Below are 19,937 nucleotides of genomic sequence, written 5' to 3'. Positions count from 1 at the left end.
ATAAGTTATCGAATTCTGGACCACAGGAAAATGTCGCATAGTAGTATTGTTCACAATGCACAATTAGCAGTACTGCTATGACCATGGCAATTTTGTACCGCACTATACTTTGTTTTGAACTTCCGTTCACATTCTCCTGCTATTGCAATGGCAACTACAGGGCCACTCGATGTGCGATAGCGGCATCGGCGCCACCTTGTCCTGGTGTCGTTATATCCGATACAGGCGCGGCACACGCGTGGCGGTTAAAAAGTTTTTCGCGACACGCAGTGCGTATGCGACACAGCGTGCTGTATGCTGCGCTCCTCTACTCACTGTTAGGGATAGTCCCAGCAACCATCGCCTTCTGGAGGATATTGTCCATTACATTTCCACCTACGACACAGCAAAGATTTCGGAGTCGTCAAAGGAATGATTTATTCTTCATTTCTATATATCTATGCCTCGGCTAAAGAAGAGTAAACATACGTACAAAACTAAACTCCCAAAAATCACAAAGGTTGCATTGTCGCCACACTCACGATTCTAAGTACTGATATACAGACAAAGGCTCTTTATTTAACCATACGTAAGCCTAAATCCACTTTAGGCCGAAAAGGCGACTGCCTCCAAAATTCGCAGATGCCGAGCACATGCAAGTAGGACTGGCCGAAGGACGCGTCGAGACATTTTATGAGTGGTTGAAGGGCTCCCTGAGTGCCGCAACATTATAAGTTGCACCTACTTGAAAAATGACCAAGCTCCCCGGATAGTACTGGCCGCAACTTCGTAGATGAATGCAGAAAATAATGTGAATAATAAACATATAGAAACATATGTCTTATTATTATGAGCAGGACAATGTTAGATGCATTTTCACTTGAGCTGTCATGATGCTTCATACATTCTCATTTTTTTAAACGACTGTGAATCGTACTATATTCTTCTGCTCTGCCTTGCTCGCTTTTCGATTTTCACTGCTAACCACGCTGATGCCAAGCGACTACGCTGGAGTAGTATCGCTATTATCACATAATATTTAGCGGTTATTTTTATTTATGCTGCACCGTAAGAAAATGCAGTATAGTAATATTATTCACAATGCACTGTTAACAGTAGTGTTATTACCATTGCAATTTTGTACCGCACGATACCTTGAAGTTCAGCTACCATTTTCCTGCTATTGGAATTGCAACTACAGGGCCGGTCGATGTGCGATCGTGGCATCATCGATACCCTCGTCCTGGTGTCATAATGTCGGATGCCGGCGCGGCACAGGCGCCGCACACGCCTGGCGGTTAGAAAGTTTTCCGCGACACGCAGTGCATATGCGACACAGCGTGTGTATGCTGCGCTCCTCTACTCACCATAATTTACGTTAGCCAACGCCCTTCCGAGGCCGCTGCCCATGAACACTGCACATAAGACAGCAAAAATTTCAGAGGCGTCAAAGAAGTGATTAATTCTTCATTTCTACATCTCTATGCCTCCGCTAAAGAAGAGTAATATTATATCCAAAAATAACCTCACAATAATCAGGAAGATTTCATTGTCGCCGCAACGCACAGTGTGAGCACTGATAGATAGACAAAGGCTCTTTACCATTCGTAAGGCTAAATGCGCTTTGGACCGAAAGAGTAAACACATTCAAAGTCGCAGAGGCCGAGCTGGAGCAGGTGCTACAGGCCGAATGACGCGTCCACAATTTTTTCGATGTGTTTGAAGGGGTTGCCGAATGCCGCCGCATTCACTGTCGAGAGTACTCTCCCCGCTGAGAGTTCTCGCCACAAGTATATGAGCGTTTGAGAGCTGAAAAAAAAAATTGTGAGTGTATAAGGTAAAAGCAAAAAACATATTTCTCGTAGCGTAGGCAGGCCGAAGTTAGATGCGTTTTCACTTGCGATCTCGCGGTGATTTAACGATTCAACTCTTTGTGAATGGCTTTGAGGCGAATTATATTTAACGGCTGTTCCTTTCTTGCTGTTCACTGCTAACCACATTTATGCCCAATGGCTAGGCTGGAAGGGCATGATTATTATAAGATTCTGTGTCACGAATATTTTCGTTTGAATGAAATAGTTCACAATTCATGAGTAATCGAATGCTGCACCACATGAAAATCTAATTTGCACCACATGAATGCTGCACCACATGAAAAAGTAATGTCATTCACAATGTACTATTAGCAGTACCGTTAGTACTATGACATTGGTGTAGTTCACGATACTTTGTTTTGAACTTCAGTTCACATGTTCCTGCTATTACATTTGGAACTATAACACGGAGACCCGAGAGGCAATAGCGGCATCGGCGCCATCCTCGTCCTGTTGTCTTAAAAAACTGGAGGACGCTTAAGCTTCGCCTACGCGATACCATTATCGAGCCCCGTTCGCATCGCACTTTTTTCTATCAGTGGGCTTCACTGCAATACAGAACTTGTGAAAGCCAGCTTACAAAGATCAAGCTTACACCGATCCCCTTGAAGTCGGCTTCTCTTTAAAACAGAAATGCAATGCTGGGAAGACGTTTTTCCAGGAACCATATAACAATATAATTCTTGTTATATTAAAATGCGAAGGCCCTAGCACCTTTTTTATTATTTTATTAATTGTTTGCTATTGCCCGACGCGTGCGCGTGCCCGACACCCATTAGGCAGGCGAAGTCCCAATTTGACCTGCCGAGGATGCGAGTGCCATCTGGATAGCATTTTCGCAAATAAACTACCCGAGCACGGTGTAGTTGCTATGGTCGTCAATTACACATCGTCATACTTACGTTGGCATACATTCATTGCCATACTGCCGCCATTATGCCGTCATGGTCACGCCATCGTCATAATTCTACCCTTTTCGTCATTCTGCATTAGTCAGGTAACCCAGCCAGGTGTATGATGATGACTGCATGTTAATTCTGGCAGGAGAGCTAAGCTTTTATTTTGAAGTGTTTCTGCTTCTTGAGAACTTAGCGGGACAAAAGGGCCAAATAGCTTTAAAACTGGTTTAAATTATCCCACTCGTGCTTTTAAGAATACGTCGATATTAGGTAAGGTCTTCATAGACAACATCCACCATTCTAAAATATTCCCAGGTATTGTTGAGTAATCAGAAGTGATAGCCTGCCAATATTAGTTTTTACGACAATCTGTTCACTTCCAACACGCAAAAACCGTTCGTCAGAAACGGTTCGAGATGTCAATATAGACAGCCTGAACAATTTTATTGCGATATGGACACTCCAAGCGCATTCCTGCCGTCGTCGTCGCCGTGAGGATCCGCATAAAGTCCAACGGCGAAAAACTCGTCGCCGCGCGCCGGATGCTGCATGTGCGAGTGAAATGCGCGCGTCCCTTGTGTGGTTTCACGGAGAGCGAACGCATGGCGGAGAGCAAACACGGCGTCTCCGGTCGTGCGAAATGCTGTGGGGAGATGGGAGGGAGGGAGGGGAGGCGACGTTTAGCTGTGGCACTAAATGCACATCTTTCGACCGGGCGCAAGGGGAACTGGCGACTCGATCTCCCACGCGAAAGGAGGAAAGCGGGAAGGCAGCGCGCGAGGGAGGGTGCGCGTCCTCAACTCTGCCAGGAATTGTGTACTTAGCGCGGCTCAGGGCTGTCGCGCGCACCGTAAGTTGAAAGCGGTCTCCTCACAGCTCTGACCTTTGTATCCGCTGTGCTTTCCCCGCTCAGTTTCCGTTGAAGCGACAGACCACACGAACCTTCGGTCACTGCTCCTGCCGCGCTTGCACACGTCAGCGTTTTGACAGTGCTTGTCTCCGGTGATCAAGTGTGATCTATTATGTTTTCTTGAGCGCGCTGACACAATGCTTGTTAATTCAGCTAGTAAGCGAATGTGTCTAAGTTTATGGAGCCGATAAAACTGCTCTCCTTACTCTGTTTACTATACTTGTAAATATGCTATCGCAATTGATGGTTCGCCTTTCGGGCGAAACTGCGATTTTTTGTGAAGCATTATGGCTAATTCACTGGTCAGAACTAATGCCTACTAGAGACCCAGAAAGTCTATGAATTTCTGTTTGCGCTAGGTTTAAGGTTGCCTATATTAGATGCTTTAAGTACAATGTACTCAAATCCTTATGCAAATGCAATAACCATGGATAAATAAAAACTGTAGTAAAGAAATTCGCGCTATAAACCGCTTATACAAAAAAATATTTGGCACCACAACTGAAGAAGAATCCATGAATTTAAGGAACAAATGAACAAAGTAATATTTTGCACAAGGAGGAGAGACAATATTGACGTAATTTGTTGGTTAGAGAAGTGTTAAACACATTCGGCATAGCGTGGAGGCGTATTAGTCATTTTCTCTGGAGAGGAAATAGGAACGCAACTGTTAGTGGAACATCTTATTTAACAAACTGCGCGGTGGGACAGGACACGAGGAAAGAAATGAGACAGACGTGTCCTCGTGCCCCGTCCCACCGCGCAGTTTGTTAAAAAAAGATGAATCCGTACCAACTCGCCCAGCTGTCGACTATTCTTGTAAGTCATACATCACCGAATGAAGTTTTATCAAACGAGGGCCTTGCAAATAATTTAATGAATACCTTACAAACTTAGTAAACAGTTTTCAGGATTGCAATTCTTCGAGTAACCTTGTCTTCACGCATAATCAATCTATGTTTTCAGCGGCAGCTACCAAAAAGTCGCAGTTTCGCCCGAAACGCAAAGCATCGATTGCGATATCAAATTAGTAGACAGCTATGCAAAGTAAGGATAGCAGTTCTATAGGCCGTATAAAGTTGTAAATATTTCGCTTACTAACTAAATAATCAAGCACGGTGTCACGCGCGCACAGGTAAACGTGGAAACATCTCGCTTTATGACAGCGGAAACTGTTTAAAACGATTCAGAAAGCGCGCCAGCAGCAGCGGTCAAATTGACCTTCGCGCTGTCTCACGTCTCGCTTCAACGCGAACTAAACGTCGAAAGCTCAGCGCAGTCGAAGTTACCAGCACTCGGCGCCTGCGCTTTTGCACTTTGTACCCATCGCAGATCGCTTTGAAGATGAGGCCTCCGCGGGCGCACACTGCGGCGACATAGCAGATCGCTTTCAAGATACGGTGCCCGCGCGGAAACTCCGTCAGCAGCAGCCGCAAGAGCTGAATGCACCCCCCACCCCTACCGTCTCCGTCGCCCCCTCCCCGTGCCCCGTGAGCGAACGAAAATCACGCGCTTCTGGCCACCTTCCTCTCTCGCGTGCGCGAAATTAAGCTGCGGTTGCCGGCTCACCCTCGGACGCTTTCACTCACGCACACAGCGTACGGCGCGAGGCGACGGTTTCATCGCCGTTGGACTTTATACGGAACCTCACGGCGACGACGACAACGATGACGGCGAGGGCAAAAATGCCCTTGGAGTATCCCAATAATTGCTATGGCAGTAAAATGAGGTCTCTACTGCTTTTATGTCTATCAAGTACAGAACATGCTGTGATGACCACGGATTCGATATAACGCTGATAAATAATGTCCTGGAGCTGTCTCTAGTGACATTGTTAAACATTTTTAACATAATATAAGCCAGTTGCTCCCTGTTAAAAAAACGTGCCTTTGCGAATATAATAGTTTCACACAAAGGTGATGAAAAAAAGATGTAACAAACCGCCGACCAATATCGGTGTTGCACACTCTTTCGAGAAATACCCACGAAACTATTAAATAATAAAAGTCTTTTTGTGAGCGTGAAAGAAGCCCGCGAATATGCGCAAAGCGCCTCGAGTGGCCAGTCTAGCGGCAAAATTGTGCATTTAGGCCTACCTGATTCTGGTGCGAAATATATTTTCGCTCTACCTCAAGTATACGAAGGAAATCTAAGCACCAACTTGCCCAATGAGAAGTTCTTTCGAAAAATTGAGTGTTCTCGCGGGTTTCTTTAACGCTGGGAAAAACCCTTTTATGTAGCACGTATTGAACAGCAGAAAGCTGTATGGGGAGTTTTTCACGTTGCTCTTCAAGTTGCTCATAGACCCGTTTAATCTAGGTATAATATTTGAAAATTTTAATTATTATTTAGGACTAAATATATAATGAGGCCGAACACAAAAATGTATCTAAAACCGAAGGCAAATAATTATTACCTTGGTTTTGTCCAGCTACGTGGCAATTGCATATTTTTAAATCTTGGTGCCTGATTGTTGGGACACTTTGTATAACACCTCACAATATGCTCGGCTATTGCCTGTTAGGAAAGGTCGCGTACCACTTCAAGCCACACAAACTGTTTTCTGTTGGCGGTCCTCAACGTTCTGGCGTTGAAATACAGTGACTTGAAGTCAAACTCTCCTCATCCTGTCCTGACGCCTACGTTGTCACACAGTCGTCGTCATGCTTTTGTCGTCATGCCCATAATTTCCACGCTGTCGTTTTACGCACGTGATCACCTCCAAAACACCGCTCCATTGTCGTCATGCTGTCGTAGTCATCCTCCCTTCGCCGTTCCATCGACATCATTGTTTCTCCGTCATTTTATGCTCATCATGCCGTAGTCATTTAATAATGATATTTCAACAGTTGCGATGATATTGTCGTCATTGCGCCCTCTTCAGACAGTAGCAACCGTACATCCGTTGTCATATATGCCATCGCAAGCCGTCGTTCCATATTCCAGATTCATCAACCATTTGCCCTGGTAGCACCGTCATCACGCCATCGTGGGCATACACTCACTCGCCGTCACCGCATTGCCCTTTTTATCGTCGTTGGCACGCTGGCGTCGATACACCATCATCATATTTTCAGCATCTGCACCTCGTTTTCGTCATATCGTTGTCGTCATACCGCCTTTATCTTTTGGTCGGCGACAGAGTGTTTTTGTCACACATCTATCGTCATGACGTCACACTCATGCGTGACGTTGCTAACCGAGTGCCATACCAAAGTGGGCGGATAGCCAGCGACAGCACATGTCCGATATCGCCGAAGTAACGGAGGTTTCCGAATGGCAACAGCAGATTTAAGTAAGCGTACTTTGGGAATCCACTGTATCGCTACATTGCTTGCGTTGATCGTATTATTGTCTAGAGTCATCCATAGATGCGCTTTGCCGTAAATATTTGTGTATATTTAAATCTCATGTATGAATTCGGTCATTTCATTCTTTACGTCATAATCAGCCTATGAAGTGTGTTTTGAACGAAATCTTTAGTAAAACTGCAAAGACAAAAAAATTAGTTTCACCACTTTAATATTGAGCTTAAGAATAACAGCACCAGGCTTACTTGGCACCATGCTTACGAGCAACAGACTGTGAAATCTTAGGCGTGGTTGAGAATGTGATATCTGCAATTTCGTACCAGCCAGGAAAAGAAGCAAGGCGGCGACTGAGGTGTACTTCATATTGGCAGCAGGCAAAACCTGGAGACAGCGCAGACAGGACGGGTTTAGATGTAGATCTCGCAAAGCGCTTACCCAGTAAGTAACTAAATATTGTAGACCAAAGAGGAAGCTTTAGTTCAGACCTAACTCCGATTTCGCCTCTTAAAATACATGTAAAAGGCAGAAGTGCTTTCCCAACACAACTTCTTCGCCGAATTTAAATAAATTTGTTGCATTATACGGAGCAATGTAAATTCTAGTGACAGTTGCAAGAGATATTTTGATTAAGGGCTTGTATTTAAAAAAAAATTGCCGAAAATTGGCAAGTTTGAAAAGTATAGAAGCTCGATGTTCGCAAATCCATATTTCTGCCCCACGAACAGATATCGCAGTTCTGTAAAATGCATCCTTCAGAAAATTCAAAACCGGCACGTTTCACTTAATAATATATATCTTACGTGAATTTTCATACGTTTCCAAGCGTTTTACAAGAGCCCTACTCACATAATAGTGGTTCATTTAAGAGCAATGTATATTATATCATTTATGTCGGCTTTAGACGTGTACTGACGAACAAGCAGTAGACGCTGCTTCGGGGAAGGCGACTACGCTGACTAGGTCGAAGCCTTGTGTCTATTTTTCCAGTGTTGTGTAATCTTTCACTGCGGTGCTCTACCCTCTGAGGGCTACATTAACTAAACCAGAACGCCTCTCCAACTTACCAGGCACAATGATCCTTCGTAGCGTAAAATGAGAATTTAGTTTCGTGTCTGTTCTTCATCGAATATATAGTGCTATCTCATTTGCCTCCTCCCTCATGCAGAGAACCTATTCTTCATGCCATGTGATAAATCAGTTTTTTTTGAAGACCATGAGATGCCAGAATAAATTTCCAACGTTTTTTATGAGTAAACAGTAGTACGCACTAATTATTAACAGACGTTGAAGAGTGAAATGCACGGAAAGCACGCAACTTCAATACCAATGCGACTAAACAATATTTCAGTTTCTGTCATGTCACGCATGTCATGAAGGCAAGCATGTCACACACACATCCGTGCCTGTAATGCAACGCTCACCGCAAGATGAATGATGCAGCGCTGTCTAGCGTGTCAAAAGTTTCAGCAATGAATGACCCTGCTATCGGAGCTTCTACTTTTCTATCCTCATGCGGCTGAAGTCACGTTGATTTATGATAAATTTCAACAAATTTATTGGAGCCTTGACTTCAGGTAATTGCAGTCTACGCAGACTGACATTCCCCATACTACGAAATGAGAAAGGTCAATCAATCAATCAATCAATCAATCAATCAATCATTTTATTATTATACATTAAAACAGTTACAAAGTAATAGTAATACAGAAGGAGGTCCCAAAGTAAAAACTGTCAGGGGGACCTCCTCCCTACTAAAAAATCCTATTTGATTTCAAACTGGTTTCATCAAATAGGATTATGGAACGGGACCCCGTTTGAACCCATTTAGCCCAGACCTGTTTGTCCCCGTTTGAACCCATTTAGCCCAGACCTGTTTGTCCCCGTTTGAACCCATTTAGCCCAGACCTGTTTGTCCCCGTTTGAACCCATTTAGCCCAGACCTGTTTGCCCCCGTTTGAACCCATTTAGCCCAGACCTGTTTGTCCCCGTTTAGTCCACTCCCATTTGACCCTGTTCGAACCTACTTATTTCCCTATTTGAGCCAGGTTTCTTTAGACTGGTCCGATGTCACTTAACATAAGTCACTGAGATTTGAGATCAGCCTTGAACGAGTTTTGTGTGACCTATGAGTGCGCTTGACATGTATGACCTATAAGATTATGCAACCTCAAAAAGATCGGTAGCTCATTTTCATATGTACTACAAGTATGCAAATGTAATTCTTGCAGGTGTACTGCATGCTTTATCATTTGTACTCATTTTACTGCAGTGTTGTGTTGCTGTAATGGTTTGTGCATAAAACAAATGTACAGCAAAGCGTAATTTTAAGTTGGAAAAAACGTCGGGTGAAGAGGACTTGTAAAAGAAATACATAAGTATACTTTACGTGTGTTTTTATGTACACCCATTCAAACATTATTACTGAAGCGCTCCGATTTTAAGACGGGGCATGTCACACATCTGACAAGCATAGTTTATTCGAAATTCTATAATGGTACTCTGACAGAAAACCAGTGGAATGTGTTGCTTTGGTGAGAGCTTGCAGGGCACCTGAAAAAGTAAAGAAAAGCCAACAATTTCTTTTCACTTGTGCAACAGGTTCACACAAAGGCAAAAGCAGTTTTGCGTATGTTCACACAGATAAGAATGGGTAAGCATTTAGAATATAGGAGATACTAACAAATCTCATTCAATGGTAACTGGTTTCAGGCAATATGGCTATGATTCTAAGCGAACATGCATTACTGTGGTAGAATAAACTGTCACAATTAGCGGGCCACTGAAACAAGTGTTATAATCAAAAAGACATCATTCATTCGGTTAATAGTATTAAAGCAACAGAAGTAGTACAAGCATAAAATACACATTTAAAAAGCAGCATGGACACGTCATGCTAATAAATTACTTGGAAGCTACCTTTCTGCCAGCAAAGTAAATACCGTTGTGGAATAGTGGCTTTAGCATACGTTTGGCTGGTTTATCCCATACTGATAATTATGAGACTTAGATGGGCTAGTTGGTTGCTGGCTTGATGGAACATGTTATGATGGTGTTTGTAGTAAATTCTGCTTCTTTCTACGCCACGATCTCATTGGTAATCCGGACAGAGTGTTCCTCTGACCCCTGACAAAGTGCAATGAGCATGAGAAGGTACCGCCTCCTGCTTTTTAACTATATTGCACGAGAACACTATAATATGGTCGTGCGTCGTCCTGAAGGGAACATCACCTTAGATGACTCTTGCACAGGAGGGTGCTTGGTGCACCTGAGTACTTCTGCCGGTCTCACTGATTATTGTCCCTTAAAGGCACTAAAATGACGCGTGATGGATGCTCGCACGATATAGCTAGAAATGGGGGAGGCTGTACACCTGGCCTCCAAAACATGCATGTTCATGTGTATGCATAGAGTTGTCAGCTTGCTTATTTCCTGTGCTTTGTGTTTCTGTGTGGACCTGCGTGCTAGGCCATGCCACGGGCTGTGCCGAATGTTTGGTATGTTATTGGTACTTTCTTCATTAACAAGTTTAGGGCCACGATCTTGTAGCAATGCATTTTCTGATGCCGTTTCTAATAGTGCTTCGTCAGTTGTCATAGTGACACTGTGCCCATGTTGTCAGTATGGATTTGATGGAACATGTTATAACGGTGCATGTGAGGACGGCACATAGAAAGAGTGCACTGAGGACAATCGCCGAGCTTCAACTGAGGTTTACTGCAGCGGTTCCTGCACAGAAACATTGGACGAAACACCGCCATGGTGCACATTGTCAGCGCGATCATAACAGAAAGTCATCATGTCATACAGCACTACAAACATTCTCATCTGCACAAGATTAAAGACACATTTGTACTACACGTTATACCCCATCATCAATTTACGCTCTTCAAACCCGCGAAATTCAAAACCTTTTCTTGCAAATATGTCTTTTCTTTTTGATAAATTAAATAATGTGATGTTAATGCAACTTTCTCCATTCTTTTTATATGAAATGCCCCAAACAATTCTCTCTCTCTTTGATCCTTAAAACTTCCAAGTATACAAGTGTCGTCGTACACTGGAGTGCAAATACACCTTTACAATGGTCAGCCAAGCGACCCCCCCCGCTACAAAAGCCTGCACGGATGCTCGATGCTCCCTCAAATGGTCATTAACACATCTACCAGTTTGGCTGACATAACTGCCACACGACAGCGGGATGTGGTAAACCACCTCCGTCTCGCAGCGTACGAAGCCCTTAACATGCTGTTTTGCACTCTTTTGTGAAGTGCGTGTACTGTTCCCGGCATAGCACATTCGTGCCAGTTTTTCCGAGCGGAGGAGACTATGGGATTATTGGAACTCAAAACTTGTTCAGAGACATCGCATTGAACAGTATCAGATCCGCGCTCGAATGGTGATGTGAGCATCAGAAAGCTCGGAGTGCAAACAACCAAGAGGCTCAAGCAGGCGGGTTTCCCTGGTGAAACAATCACTTCTGTTGTTGAAAGCCTATTTGGTGAAGTAAGGTCTGGTGTGGGGAGCAGGGGAGCCGATAAAGAATGGTCAAGGAAGCCGTTAATGGTGCCTTATTTGCACAACCTCTCCCACCACTTGAAGAAAGTGGCCGGAAAGTGCGGCCTTCCCATAGTGTTCTCCGCTCAGAAAAACTGGGGTGAATTTGCCGTGCAGTGAACAGTGCACGCACTTCACATAAGTGTGCGAAACAGCATGCTAAGGGCTTCGTACGCTGCCAGGCGGAGGTGGTTTACCACAACCCGCTCTCTTGTGGCAGGTGTTATGTCAGCCAAACTGGTAGATGTTTTAATGACCATTTGAGGGAGCATCGAGCATCCGTGCCGGCTTTCGTGGCAGGGGGTCACTCGGCTGACCATTGCAAAAGGTGTCCTTGCACTCCAGTGTACGACGACACTTGTATACTAGGAAGTTTTAAGGATCAAAAAGAGAGTGAATTGCTTGAGGCATTTCACATGAAAAAAGGAAGGAGAAGGTTGCATTAGCACCGCATCACTTAATTTGTCAAAAAGAGAAGAGACATATTTGCAAAAGGTTTGCAAGTTGGCGGGCTTGAAGAGCGTAACTTGATTGCATAACGTGTAGTACAAATGTGTCTTTGATCTTGCGCAGATCAGGATGTTCCATAGAGTTGTATGACATGACCATCTGTTGTGATCGTGACGACACAATGTGTGCCATGGCGGTATTTTGTCCAATGTTTCTGCGCAGAAACTGCTGCTTGTGTAATTTTTCTGCTGTAAACCTCAGCTGAAGTTCGGCGATTGTCCTCTGTGCATTCTTTCTGTGATCCGTTCTCACACAGCGCCGTTATACGATGTTCTATCAAACCCGTACTGATAACGTGGGCACAGTGTCACTATGACAACTGACGAAGCACGATTAGAAATTGCATCAGACAACGCATTGCTACAAGATCATGGCCCTGAACTTGTTAATGAAAAAAATACCAATAACATGCCAAACATTCGGCGCAGCACACGGTATGGCCTAGCGCGCAGATCCACACAGAAACACAGAGCACAGGAGATGAGCAAGCTGACAACTCTATGCGTACACATGAGCATGTATGTTGTGGTGCTCAGGTGTACAGCCTCCCGCATTTTTATCCATATTGTGCGAGCGTCCACCCCGCATCATTTTAGCACCTCTAAGGCGCAATAATCAGCGAGACATGTAGAAGTACTCTCAGGTGCACCAAGCACTATCCTGTGCAAAAGTCGTCTAATGCGATGTCCCGTTCAGGATGATGCACAACCATATTATAGTGTTCTTATGTAATATAGTTAAAAAGCGGGAGGCCTTATCATGCTCATTGCATTTTGTCAGGGGTCAGAGAAACACTCTGCCCGGATTACCAATGAGATCTCTGCCGGTCGTGAACAGTGGATGACAAGAGTGGCATGGAATGAAGCAGAATTTGCTACAAACTTGCGATCTTGCAACTTTTGGAGATATCGCAGCTGCGTACAACGTATGGAAACCTTTGGGTGATAACATTTTCCCTACAGTGTTGCAGTCAAGATTTCGAGATACCCGGAGCACAGCACAGAAGCATTGCTAGATAAGAGGTCAAATATACATAAAGTCGATACCGAGCCACGAAAAAATTTTCGACTTAACTGATATGTTCAGATATCAGAGTTTGAGTTAACAAGGGTTCAAGGGATACTCCGGAGTCCCCTACTACAGCATGCCTCATAATCATATCGTGGTTTTAGCATGTGAAACTCAAGAATTCAATTTTTTAGAGCAAACAGTATATGCATAAGACCAAATGATAATATAGAATATGCTGACAGCAGCTACATAAACAAAAATTTCATACTTTCATGAGGCCTGCACCTGCACTGTCAGTGAGCTGTACAAATTACAGAAGCACAGTCTACAAGCTTATGTGTCTTAGTGTGAGCAAGGAACACGTATGGGCTCCAAAACCCATCGAACCATTTAACCTAACCCAACGAGCCAAGCTAGTTTCGTTCCAAGAAAAGTTGCAGCACGTAGGCTTTTCCTAGAATTCTTTCTCGGCCAAGAACAAACTTGGCTTGTTGTGTAGGAGGCACATAAATATTGAAAAGGCATGCATCACTACCGGTGAAAAAAATTGAATGCAAAAAAAGCATAGAGTACACAGGTGCAGTGTCTATCACATACCATTATTGTGCAGTAGATGCTACATTGGCTAAACAAGCCAAATGTATAAATGACAGGCTGCGTAACCACGCAAACTTGATGTGTGGGTCAGTTGGTATTAGTATTGCACTGCTCTCAGTGCAATGTGCACCCATATTTAAAAACCACTTGAATGTGGCAAAATATAAGGACCAGAGTGCTTCAGAGATATGTGAATCTTTCTTTATTCAAATGACGGGGAACTAGTGTGTTAGCTCCCTATCAATAGAATTATTAGACATTGAGACTGCTTATCATCACTGTAAAACAAATCGCGCTAGCCATGCCATGCTCCCTTTTTGTATTTGTGTGAGCAACATGCATTCAGATTGATCCATTCCACCCCTTTCGTCCTTGGCACCATATCACTGTGCGAGTAAAAACTGGACTTTTTCTTAGTGAAAGAGTGTTAGTTTAACACACAAACTAGCTCCATGGCAGTTTGTAATAAAGGAGTATAAGCATCCTCTGAAAACATGCCCATAAAGAACAGTGCTAAAAGAGCTCTTTAAAAAAAGAACATGAATGTATCTCTCATAAAGGCCAACTCTTGTGTCTTTTACTTGACATATTTTTCAATACCAATATTGAGGTGCAAGCTCACCATAGTATATTACCTTGCCAATGAAGCAAATCACAGTGGTGCTTGACTGTCGTGGGAACAACTCGGATGTGAAGATTGGCACCAATTCGCAGCATAGCATGTTCTGCTTACACTTCATCACCAGGCCCAGCCATACCTATAACAGCATTAAAACAAGTGAACTTAGTGCCATAAGAGAAACAATATAGAAAGTGACACTATGAACAAAGCAACCTTCATTAGGCATAAACAGTAATAAAATGCAGACATTGTACCCACAGCTAACTTGACTTTGAGCAAGATAGCATGCACAGTAAGAAAGATCTGGTGTATAAGCCATCTACTTGAATATTACTCGAAAGCCCCTTCTTGCCGCCCCCCCCCTCCCCCTCATGCACGGATGGCTGTCTAGCTGAGTAAACCTGGTTTATCCCAGATACAGTGTAAGCAAGCGTTGTCACTTGGGGGGGCCAATCCTAATATTATTGCAGAACACGTATTCTTACAATGATGTTAATTTTTTTGTAACGCTGGCCATCCTGCAACATTATAGCATCGATAAGGCTAATCACATTACCCAATAAGGCTAACCAATAAGTGTCCCAGGAAGCATAACTCCAGATTTCTACTGGGAAGCATTCACTACATTTTGACAAATATGCTTCTATAGCTTCAACTCTATTTTCATCAACATAGTACAAGCTTCAAGCATCTGCACAAACTTAATGCAAAAGGGAGCCATTAGGAATACTACAATAGCTTTCGACCAATTCAGCCTTTAAAATAAACACTGGCAAATTCTTTACTATGCCTAGAACAAATGAAGCTGTTCTGGAATTGAATAAGCCTTTTCCATACATGCGAAAATCACCACCACTATGACTTGATTATGGGCATTTTGTAGACAAAAAACACCAAGCACAAGAGTTGAAGCTTGGGCAAGTCGGTAACTTCATTTTGGTGATGCTCACGTGAGGGAAATAAGCGACAGACAGAGAGTGAAAGCGTGCTGTGCTCTATCGCTCTCTGTCTGACTGTGACTTCCTTGGTATGCGTGCACTGTGGATGTTCCTTATCTCTTTAGTATGTGTGCACAGTGAATACCATTGAAAGGAACATAGAGATGAGATAACGCTAGAATGAATACAATGAACAAGAAACGTGCCTTCTGATGCAGCACATCCTTATGCGACACAATTTTCTAGCAACATCCTAAGCCTGCTATTGCACTGAAAATGGCTTATTCGAGCTGCTGTACAAGACAAGTTTGCTTTTACAGAAGACTGATGACATTTGTTCAATTATTTCGACAAACTTGTGGTTATGCAGTAATGTGAAAAGGTGGCATCATTAAAAGCAACCTTAGTTCTTGTGTAAAAAAATTAAATTACATTATGGGGTTTTACATGCCAGAACCACAGTCTGATCATGAAGCACGCCGTAGTGAGGGACTCCGGAATAATTTGGACCACCTGGGGTTCTTTAACGTGCGCCTAAATCCAAGTACACAGGTGTTTTCGCATTTCACCCCCTTGGAAAGGCAGCCGCCATGGTCACGATTTCATCCCGAGACCTCGTGCTTAGAAGCTCAACGCCATAGCCACTAAGCAACCATGGCAGGTATGCAAAAAAGGAAGCATACAGTCAACTCCACAGATCAGGCTAGGTATAAATAAGCAACAGTCAACAAGCTGAACCTTTGCATGATTGCTTTGCATAATGGTTCAGGTAAAAACAATTGCCGAAACATTCCAGATGCACTCAACACGATTTGGAGAAGACAGCATATGAGAGTTAAAAATGTTGAAAGGAAAATGTTTAGAGTAGTGCTTTGCTGCTGCAATGGTTTTTGTCAGTGCGCCAGTGAGCACAGTACGACTGAGGCAGCTGCTGAAAATAATAGATCCTCTTTATGGCTTTTTAGGGACTGATTTGCATGGTTTGTTGCATGCCTCAGGAATTTGCTTATTTATTTATAAACATACCTCATAGGCTCCAGTTGGAGTATTGCATGAGGTGGTAGGAAAAAATTTCTGAACTAAAAAGGAGAACATTCAACAAAAGAACTCAAACAAAACAAGAAAAAAACATACTCTCTCGCAATGTGGCTGCAAATCGGGCAGCTAGGTTATAAAAACAAAGCAATTAGAAACAGTTTCATACTGGTAGTGCTTTGGGGGATAGAATGTTAAATTCTGAGCTTCGAACACTTTAAGCCACCTTTTGTGGCCTTTTGGTCTGAGGTCCCTTCTCTCTAGTATTATGGGAATCAATAACCCCGCTCCAGCCAAATTTTTTTTAAATGTAATACACAATTAGGTCAACTTACAGAAATATAATTAAGAACACAGAATTTGCGCATGCACATATGTTAGAAGAGAGAGAAACAGAAGTCTACAAGAATGCGTAATAACAAAGGTAACCAAAGCCCTGCTGCTTTTGTTGGGCAAATCATAGCAAGACATGAAAGGATATGCATGCCTCACAAGATGGTCCCTAAAGAAATTGCCACAATGCAGTCAGTAGGGAGCACCATGAATTTCTACAATAGCCTCCAATTACATTTAACTCAGAGGAGGCTACTTAAATGAACTGATTAAAATGAAGGTAGGCCAGATTCAAAATATGCAATTCAAGTAGACCGAAACAGCAAGTTATGAATATAGCATACTCATAGCAACAGTGCTGTACATTATGTCATACATGCCAACCTGTGAACTTTATATTTTGTACAAATTCTGCAGACAAAAATTTTTATTGGCGAGATAGCACACATTTTTTAAAGCTTCCTCTCAGCACCCACACTGTTGCATTGATACACACATAATTAACCGTTATTTAACAGCACACGAAGCAGCAGCGAACTGAAACACCAGAACTTACAACACTGGTTTATATCACCAGAGCACATTTGCAGTGTTCTTGCTGCTGCCGATTTAGCCTGTTTAAGAAATTTATCTGAACAAACTGACCTAACGCAAGTGCCCCCTCTGGTATGCTCGTTAGAGATCTTCACGAAAAATACGAAAAATTCAGGAGAGTTGACAGGTATGAATTATACCAACAAAACCTACAGCTTTTGTAAGTGGCAGGGACCATTTTGTACACACCTTGTCGCAGCATGCAGATCAGATGCTTTGCCGTGCTGTTCCGGCTGCAGAAATGTCTTAGGTTCCTATGCGGTGCCTCTGGTTCACGAAATCTTGACATCCCTAAACAATAAGAAATGTTCCAATTTACTGTAATCCCTGCTGAAACTGCAAGCTTGCAAGTTAACAAGATCATGTTACATTCTGAAAAGGCTCATACAACCAAACTACACGAAGCTGCATCTGGTTGTGCAAACATCTGATTGTTACATCACAAGCGGTTATTTAACTGAAATGAAACTGCAGCAAACATAAATCTATCAAAAGCTTCACACAAACGCACATCTGTAGGAAGTTAAATGTGAATTGTACTACGAAGAAAATTCCTTAGCACATGAAGTGTTCCAAATCGAATTTCTTTATGCGGTGGAACAAAGCATTGTCTCGAAGGACGATGCACTGGAAATTACCCCAAGAACAAACGCTCTATTTTTCAGCAGAAAAAAAATTTTGATGAAAAAGAAACACGGCTGTTGTAATCTCGGCTTCTCTGAAATAAACATCTACAAGCACACGAAAACACACAGGACACCCAACACAAGAAATACAGCCTGTCTGGCGACACTATATGTAGTAGAATTCGCGTACAAGCTAAAATCTGGCCATGCGTCAGACACAACAATCTAGTACCATCTCGCGCAGCCGTTAGCTGACGTACAGCCTCCCGCATTTTTAACTATATCGCACCAGCATACTATGAAATGGGTGTGCGTCGTCCTGAGAATAGCAGCTTAGCAGATGACGCTTGCGCTGGAGAGTGCTTTATGCGCCTCTGCTTACTTTTGTCGGTCTCGCTAAGTATCGCCGTTGAAGGCTCTAAAATGGCCCATGATCGACGCTCGCGCAATATAGTTACAAATGCGGAAGGCTGTACTTCTAGAAATACCTATACAGAAATTACGCACACAAGCAGTAACTTTCCCTGCTTGATTTTTTTCTTTACCAATCAGGTCAAACAATCACCGTTAGCATACGTTATAGCAGAAAGTAAATACATGATAAAGCTCCCGGCAACGTCCAATACGTTTCAGGACATTTTTTGTGAGACTGTTCGCTAAATGTGCACTGCGACATGAACGAACATTCGAAAAACACATTTATCATTGTGGTCGCTTTACTAATCATTTCGTGATCCGTATAAGAATTCACACTTCACGAACCATTGATTACAAAAATGCGCGCAAGCGCCGGACTTACCTTTCTAGGCGTAGTCGGCAAACGCTCCTTCATGTCAGGTCGCGGCGTCGACTGCACGACCATCCTTCCGACGTAAACACTGTTGAATTGCGGATGAACTACAGCACGTAATAGCTCAACAAATTGTTCCGTGCACTGTGATCCGATGCGATATTATCAGAGGCCGGGAACAAAGAAAGCGCAAGCGGGCCATAACTACGATAATCGACATCGGCGAACCACGCGAAAGGTACTGCGAGCTACGTTACGCGGTCCCAGGGGTTAGGTGATCATCAAAGCACACAAGGGGCACGACATTTTCTCTCGGCACAGCGTACACACGATTAAACATCCACATCGACCTGCCTCAATGCAGCGCGCACACACAGCAACAGGCAGCAACAGCACGGTCATGCCCCTGGGGCAGTGGCAGCGCCTCCTGGGGGCACCGAAAGCGACCATGCTTTCGTGCTTTTGCCCACTTTCGGCCCTTTGGTGACCGCATGTATCGTGACGGCGTAGTATGTGGTAGTTTGTATGGGTGTTCTGTGGTAGTATTTCGATATCATGCATCTTATACGGCGGGTTCCAGCCACATTCCTTTCAATAGTGAGGACAGCAATCGCCGGATCTGCGGGGCTGCGTGGCCGAGTGGTTACGACGCTTGCCATGAGATCTGCGGTACGCCGGTTCAAATCCCGTTTTGGCTTATTTGTTTTTGTTTTTTTTTTCTTCTTATTTATTAACCTTTTCTTTCTTTTTTTTCTCTGTGTTTGGCAGCGCCGTTGGTTGTGCCCCGGCGCCGACGCGAAGCGGCTGTCGTTGGGGTGTTGCGGAGCGCTCGCTCGTGTGTACCAATTTCAAATCGAATTTTACCGTAAATAGTTCAAGCATTAAATCGAGCATGACAGCTACAAGTAGACCTTTTTGGTGCAAGTGGGACCACTATGAGCCAGTTTAACTGGTTTAACTACCAAACGGGTCCCCTGTTTAGACCCATTTCTGTGTCGGAGTTTCCTGTTAAAACCTGCCTGCGGGCCAAATAGGCCCCTGTTTGGTGCCAGTGCCCAGTATGAACCTGTTTGTTCGCTAAACGGGGCCCCTGTTTAGACCTATTTCTGTGTGGGAGGGTCCCGTTTAAACCTATTTGCAAGCCAAACAGGACCCCGTTCACACCTGTTTGTGTGTAAACGGGTCCTGTTTACACCTGTATGTTGCCAAACAGGACCCCGTTAAAACCCGTTTAAACCTGTATAACCCTGTTTGAATTTAAATAGGATTTTTTAGTAGGGCTGTTACTACATGCATAAAAATGTAGAGCATACGATTAGCAACTAAGGTAAAAATAGCGGGAAAATACAATTAA

General features: G+C 43.5%; 1 protein-coding gene and 1 long non-coding RNA gene across 4 annotated transcripts in view; one reads left to right on the top strand and one right to left on the bottom strand.

Annotated features, from left to right (window-relative positions):
- Nucleotides 1-19,937, top strand: part of LOC125939952 (uncharacterized) — a 195,881-nt gene that overhangs the window by 100,062 nt on the left and 75,882 nt on the right. The gene's annotated exons all lie outside the window — the stretch shown is intronic.
- Nucleotides 9,429-19,235, bottom strand: LOC125939954 (uncharacterized). Of its 2 annotated transcripts, none has more exons than XR_007463197.1 (4): nucleotides 18,593-19,235; nucleotides 17,357-17,458; nucleotides 14,268-14,403; nucleotides 9,429-9,523 (listed from the first exon to the last, which is right to left on the bottom strand). It is a non-coding gene; the product is annotated as an uncharacterized LOC125939954 (long non-coding RNA). The 2 variants fall into 2 exon arrangements; XR_007463196.1 differs by having other exon boundaries at nucleotides 14,281-14,403; nucleotides 18,593-19,219.

This window comes from Dermacentor silvarum, chromosome 9 (assembly GCF_013339745.2).
Source record: "Dermacentor silvarum isolate Dsil-2018 chromosome 9, BIME_Dsil_1.4, whole genome shotgun sequence".
In the NCBI taxonomy this organism is placed as follows: Eukaryota; Metazoa; Arthropoda; class Arachnida; order Ixodida; family Ixodidae; genus Dermacentor; species Dermacentor silvarum.
This window is presented reverse-complemented; position numbering and strand designations above follow the sequence as displayed.